The sequence below is a fragment of the Capsicum annuum genome, chromosome 4 (assembly GCF_002878395.1).
Source record: "Capsicum annuum cultivar UCD-10X-F1 chromosome 4, UCD10Xv1.1, whole genome shotgun sequence".
In the NCBI taxonomy this organism is placed as follows: domain Eukaryota; kingdom Viridiplantae; phylum Streptophyta; class Magnoliopsida; order Solanales; family Solanaceae; genus Capsicum; species Capsicum annuum.
In genome coordinates this window covers 177,464,567-177,472,701 of record NC_061114.1, presented here as the reverse complement: position 1 = coordinate 177,472,701, position 8,135 = coordinate 177,464,567, and positions in this window count along the sequence as shown.

Sequence of the window (8,135 nt, the reverse complement as noted above, 5' to 3'; positions counted from 1 at the left end):
TGTTAAGCATATGGTGTTTGCTTCTTAGCTCTTAGGACACATCCTAAAAATAAGCTCGACTCTTTTCCCTGCCCTCGACCTCTCATTTTATTTCGTTCTTCTTCCATGCCATCACTTAAATAAAGACATGACCTGATGGTCTGACTTTTCCAAATGTCCCCACCAACCCTTATCCTTTCTGGGTATAGATTTTTGTGTCATTTCAAACATCGTAGTCGACGAATAAAAATATATACCATAATACATCCACCGAGAAGAAAGATAAAGGTAAGTCTAGTAGGTGGACGTATCAAACTGAAATAAGAACTCAGATTGACATCTTGATACATTGATTTACCAACTAATAGTGGAAAGAAAAGACACTTAGTTTCTAAAGTTCGGACCAATCAAACCACAGCAGTAGCGACAAGCACATAATCTTTATTACTGATTTTTTGTTGCTGATAGCAGCAGCATGAGTCAGTGCTTGTAAGTAGGAGAACATTCTCAATTGTAAGATATTTGTCCACTCGCCGCCTTCGATCAACTCAAACAAAAGTCTAGGAAGGACATCTTTGTAGGCTCATTGAGTTCTTCTAGATTGAAGGAAAGCACTAGACTCACTCCACGGGAACTCGCTTTTTGATTTAATTCAGATTTGGTATTCATTCCTTCCCCCCTTCCCGAATTTTGCATTATTGTCTGTTATTGCTAGCCAATAATGGACAAAGGCCTTTCATTTTGGTACAGGTTGTTATCTCAAGGGCCTGGTTAGTCTTTTCTTATTGGAGTATCCTCGCTCATAGATTAAAATAAGTTCTCTTTTCTTTTAGGAATGCCTGAAGAAACTTACTTACTGAAAGATGACATTCACAAAAGAATGGTGAAAAGGTTACCTACCCTATAATTCTCCTTATCTTATAGAGGTTTACTGCGAATCATACCCAGCGGTATACATATTGCCTAAAACGAATCTAAAAAATGACATGAGTGATCCATAAGATTATTTGATAAGGTTCAACCCTTAACATGGGGATATTTTTAGAAATTGAAATAGATTTTGTTGAGGAATGAAGTAGCTCTTTGCTTACCCATATTTCTCTTGGTATACCTACCTGTGTGCCTCTTAATTCTGTGAAGTCCTTAGAGCATGTGCGATCTATTCAGGATCCTTGTCAAGAAACTAGTCAGTCCCTTATTCTTTATTTTATGTTAAAAAGTATGGGCTCGAAGAGGGAGTTAATTCACATACTTCACCATTTTCTGGATCCTTATCTTCTTTCCCTGATTCAGATATGGATTCTTTCTCATCAGTCTAGGATTGATAGTTGTTCGACCTGAGGAAAGTTCCCCAATATCTTATTTTTTACCTTCACTTCAAGGGACAATCACTGTATCAAGGTAAGCGACATCTAATTGAATTAATTCACAAGATTTTTTATCTATGAAAATTGAAGAGATGTCTATTATGGTCGGTTTCATGAAAGCAAGAAAAGAAGCAAGTTTATCAAATATAGAGATGGAAAGAAATGAATTTTGCCCACTTGCCAGATTAGTTCTCATTCATTCTTTAATGAAACATAAAACAGAAAGAGCCGCAACTATCATGAATGGGTGAAAACCTATGACTAAAAACATCAAAATATATATAAATGACCAGGATCGAAATGGCAATCTAGAAAATTAGTCTACAAAAGATTTCAAGTTCAAATTATGATGGCTGGCATCCTCACTTACGCAATGAAATTGAATTAATGGAGTAGCCAGTGTCCTTGAGTCATTCTCGTAGGTATCACCTTTTTCCATCGTTAAAGGTGTCGGAAGACACAGGTATGAAGCAACTTTATGATCCAAAGAATTTTTTTAAATGGATGACATAAGGCGAACTAGAATAGGTTGATTAATCCAGGAGATATAGGTTACAATTGAAAGAAATCGCGCATACGCTGGGAAGATGTGTAAACATGCCTTTCTTTATGATTATATGGAATGCTTTTTATGACGTTTCTTTTAATAGAAATAGATGCAGTCTAACCAACTTTCTAACTTTAAGAGATCGAGAATCAATCTTTTGATCCTCCTTGAGCCTATTATTATCTTTCAAATGTTGATTCTGATTTAGTTGATGCATATGCTGAAGGATACGCGAAACTAGATAGGAAAGGTTTTCTATTGAAGCTCTCGAACCTGTTCCGAAGTCACTTTAGGATTCAAAGTCAGTTGGTTATGGACCTACTTACCTTGCTTGTAGACCTGTTGTGGAGCTAATCCTTGTTATGTTATTTTGGTGGTTGCTACCAAGACGATTTCTTTATGCCCATCAAAAGACCTCGAGATGTTAATCTATGTAAAAAGATATGAGAAATTTGCAAGAACTCATATATGGAACGAGGGCAACCCATGTAAATACATCAAGTTCTTACTCGTACAAACAAACTCTTTCTTGAAAACTTGGACAACAACTAACGATGTTTGTCTCACACATCACTAGGAAGATCAGGATCTTTGCAAAGGGCTTTATAAAACTTTCGTCTCAATTCATATTTAACCTAGCCGTGAGCAATCTACTTTTGTGATCTCTTATATTTCGCTTCTCCGACATCTTATTGAGTTTTCCTCTCATCTTTTTGCAAAAAAACACTCTATAGTGGTAAAGTCTCATCTTGTCTGTTAGGTTTTTTCGATCTGAATTCAGATGATAATGGACCTCAAAAGAGAGAAAAACAAAGCTGACGTTCATTCTCTCCCACTGTGCATCTTTCTTCTCAAACTCATTGTAATCTTTTTATTGAGTCAACTCAAGCTCCTTATAGGCATTTTATTGACCGATGAGCGGTCCACGGAGTTGCATCCCATAGTTGAATCTTTTTTTTTTTAGTTCTCATTCATTTATGAATTAAATCCATCCCATTCCAGATGGGACGGTACAAAAATGAAGACCATTTTTGAAATTCCAATATAGTAATGTAAATAGAAATCGAAAATGAGAGACCAAAGTAATGGAAATAGTACCAACCGTACTTTATAATAGAAGGAACAAATTTTAAGAGACCACTTGATTGTATGTTAAAATATTATCATATTTTACTGCTCGAATTTTCATTTATCAGCTCTGGGAAGCTTTATCGAAAATCCTTTTAGACCTCTAATATATAAAAAGCTCTTTTTGGCTTTGAAATTTCAGTTTATTGTCATTTTTGTGTTATGAACACCTAGAGCACCTTCTTCTTCTTCTGTGGCTTACAAATATATATATATATATATATATATATATATATATATATATGCGTGTGTGTGTGAGTTCTTGTAATTAAATAGGAGAAAAATATATTACCATTTTCAATTTACTTGAGAGTTGTATGCTAAGAAACATTAGAATTCGAGCTGTCAATACGGGTCGGCTCAACCCATCCGGACTAATCCACACGGGCTTTGAGTATGATGGCTCAGGTGCCCACACCATTACTCTGTGGGCTGCAGGCCTTACGGGCCAGCCCACTTTTTAAAAAATAAAATTTTATAATTTAATTTTAGAATATTAATAAACATAAATATTACTAGACAATATTATATAGTGTTAATACTTGTTAATCAAGTCTCCAACATCCCCAAAAAACTCCTAATAGCGAAATTAAATAACTTTTGACATGATATCCTTCGAACCAAATAAGAATACTAATAAGCAAGTATAAGCAATCTAAGTAGTTGCATGTATTTGACTTACGACCGGCCCACGGGTTAGCCCAACCCACATTGCTCAAGCCCCACAGGTCACGGGCTTATTTGAGCCGGGCTAAAAAGCCCTGTTCTTAAATAGATTACAAAATATAAAGCTCAACTCCATCAAATTACAGGTCTTGATCTGACCGGACAACTCTAATTATAATTAATCGTCACTATGTATAATGTTTTTTTTTGGGGGGTGGGGGGTGGGGCGTGGGGGGACCTCCTAAAGTATTGCTAGATAGTTGGATTCACAATTTATTATTTATGACCATAGCAAAATCTAGAGTAGTTGGCATGAATCTCCTTTGAAAGGAACTTTTGATTTTGTTGAATTATATATTATGTGTTTGGTCGTAGATGTCAAATATTTTTTACTTGCTTTGAAATTCATGAAATCGGAGTTGAAGTTAGAGTTATGTTTGATCATATTTTTGTACAAAATATTTAGAATAATGTCTATATTTAAATGTACTAAAATACAACTCCAAAAGTGAAAAGTGAATTAGAAAATACGGTATAAGTTATTTTTTAAGCTTAAAATACAATTTCAAAGTGAATATAAAATTTTCTGATCAAATCATTAATTTTTAAATAAAGTGAAAAGTTAATTTTTTTCAAAAAAATTTAAAGAGTAATTTGTATGGGAAAGGCTCCTAATTGAATGTGACGTTTAACAACTTTCTTTATATTTTTGTCCTTATGTTTAAAAATCCTCATTATCTCACCCATAGAAGTTATTTTGCGTTGGCTGAAGATATGTGTAGGGAAAAAGGTCCCTTCTGATTAGGGCCGGATATATTTTAGTTTAAATTGAAAAAATTAAATCAAAATTTAATTTTGATTCGATTTTTTGATTTTTTGGATTGGTTTTGATTTTAAATTTTAAAAATTCGGTTAAACGGTTTGGTTTTCGAATTAAAAAAAATCGGATAAATCGAAAAACCAAAATTATATAAATAATATATTATAATTTATATATATATATATATTATATGTAAATATACTAAAAATATAATATAATCTGATGTAACATATAAATATATAAATTATAATCATTTAGTAACCATAAATTCTAATATACTGCTTTGCTTTAGACCCTAACATTAACGTGAAAACTGTAGCAGAGGTCAGTCATCCTCAGTTCGTCAGTTTATTTGAAATGTCAACATCGCCAACGATAATCGACAATCATTTGCTCAGTTCGTTACTGCCGTCAGCAGTCGCTGCAAGTGCGGCCACTGCCATCACGCCAAAGGCGATGGCTCAGTGAGGTTGATATTTATAGTCATTTATGCGTGTTGAATTAATTATATTTGGGAATGAAACATAGGTTTGGAAAAAAGATTATTTTTCTAGAAAAATCACCAATTTTAAATGCTCACTACTTTAATTTTTAAAATCGAAATAAAAATCCGAAATAACCAAACTGAATTTGTAAAAGCCAAACCAAACCGAAATAATTTTGGTTTGGTTATGATTGTCATTTTCATCAATCCGAAAATCAAAAAATCGAACCGATATTCAACAATCAAACCGAACAAACCGAATGCCCACCCCGACTAATTTTCTCATCTTGACACATTTGGGTAAATTTTATTAATGGTTATATGGTTATAACTTTCTTTTTTAATGAAAAAACATTTTAATTATTGTTTCCAACACAAAAAATAATAAATTATAACCACACAATAAGACAATTTGTGCCAGCATAATTCGAGAAAGCTTATGCAACTTAATTTCTAATTTTGGCAAAGTAATTGCTGTACACATACGCACACTTTCGACAGTTGTTTTTCTCAATACTAGACACCGACGCCCGTGCCAATATAAATTATTTTTTATCTCAATTTATATAACACAAATATAATTTAGATAATCAATTATATTTTTAATATATCTGTAGTTGTTAACTATTGTAATTTATTATAATTTTTATGTAATTTTCAAATAATATATGTTACTCTCCTTGTCCAAACTTTTGTGGCATTAATAGTCAATTATTTTTTTAAAATAATTTAAGTTTTAATTATTGAGATTTATAATACTTTTTCTTCTATTCCAATTTAACTGATTTATAGTATATTTTTTACATTTATTTTTTAAATATATAACAAATTAATTTTTTTTAGACATTTCAAGCTGTAACTATTATCATTTATAATAATTTTTATGTAATTTTTAATTAATATATGTTACTTTCCTTATCCAAATTTTTATGGTCTTGATAGTCAATTATATTTTAAAAATAATTTAGTTTTTAAATTATTGTGATTTATAATACTTTTTCTTCTATTCCAATTTAAGTGGTACTGATATAATTTCAAGAGTTCGATAAATATTTTATATCTTTTAAATTTTTTATGTTATTAATTATTATGATTTATAGTATTTTTTACGTATTTTTATCTCAATTTATGGGACACAAATAAAATTTAAATAATTAATTATTTTTTAATATGTTTTTAGATATTTTAAGTTGTTATCTATTGTAATTTATAATACTTTTTTGGCACTGTAATTTACTTATTTAAGCCGTTAGCTATTGTAATTTATAGTACTCTTTTCTTGTCGAAACTTTTGTTACATTGATAGACATTTATATTTTAAAAATAATTTAAGTTTTTAATTATTGTGATTTATAATATTTTTTATTTTATTTCAATTTAAGTGACAATACTTGACGAAAAAATTTAAGTTGACATCATATAAGACGTCAAGTTAATTTAAAACATTAAAAGTTAATATATATCTTATGTTTATTTTATATTTTCCTAAATTATTATTATTTTTTAATAGTTAAACGACTTATATTAATTAATTAGGGGTAAAATAGTAAAAATATGGTTGAAGCAGTTGAAACAGATATGTCATAAATGACTATTTTATTTTTTAATTAAATATTATTAATTTTCTAATACATAAATGTCTTATAATAATTAATTAGAAGTGATATAGTAAAATTACAGAGCAAGCAGGTCAATGTCGGCGAGGACGGTGACGGGATATTTTAAAAATAATTTAAGTTTTTAATTATTGTGATTTATAATACTTTTTCTTCTATTTCAATTTAAGTAACACTGATATAATTTCGTGAGTCCATCAAATATCACGATTGAAGTAACAAAGTAGACATGTCTTAAGTGACTCATAATATAGTTTATTAGAAGTGATATATCAAAATTGCTATAAAAAATACTTGTGAAAAAAATTTAAGTAGGTATCATATAAGAAGTCAAGCTAATTTAAAACATCAATAGTTAATTTATCATTTTATAATTTATCATTTTATGTTTAGTTTATGTTTTTATTAAATATTATTAATTTTTAATAGTTAACGACTTATAATAATTAATTAAGGCTGACGTAGTAAAATTATGATTGAAGCAGCTAAAGCAAACATATCGTAAATATCTATTTTACTTTTTTAATTAAATATTATTAATTTTTTAATACATAAATAATATATATTAATTAGAGATGATATAGTAAAATCACAAAGCAACAGCAGAATGTCGGCAAGGAGGACGACGGGAAGCTCGTCACAGTTGCTTCAACTGTCTCTTATAAGATAAGAGAATATACGATCATTAAGTAATAATAATAATGAGTTCAAATATGATATAAGGAAAAGGAATAGTTCTAGTAGGGGTATTCATGGTTAAATAAACTGTTTTTTATTTAGTTTGATTTGATTTAATTTTACAATTTCAAAAAATAGATAATATTTAAATTAATTTTGGTTTCGTTTAAAAGACACAGAAATAAACGATTCAAACCAACATGTTATAGTTATATATACATAATATATTGTTTTTATGAATTATTTTAAATATCATATATTTCATAAAAAAAGAATTATGATTTAAATGCCTTGTAGTAAATGTATATCATGTTACTGTTTTATGTGATAATCTCAAAATATATTTTTCTTTTTGAATGAATTGTTGTCTTTTTTTTCCTTTTCAATGAATCGTCTCTTTTATTTTCTTGTATGGTTACTAACCGAATCAAATCATACATAAATAATACCAACCAAATGGTATTATTTATATTTGATTTGATTCGTTATTAACCATACAAGAAAATAACAGAGACAATTCATTCAAAAAGAATATATATATATATATATATATATATATATATATATACACACATTATAGTTGACTTGGTTTGATTTTACCAATTTAAATATCAATCATATCGATTTGACTTTGATTTTGATCAATAATTGACCCAAGTCAATTCGTGAACACCCTACTCTAGGGCAAGGAAATGTGTTTCCCTTCCAAAATAATTAACAACTTTTAAATAACGAAATAATAACTCATTGCTTATTCTAATTCTAGTTTAAATATTGAAACAAAAAGTACTTGTTTCAATTCTAATTCTAATAATAATAATAATAATAATAATAATAATAATAATAATAA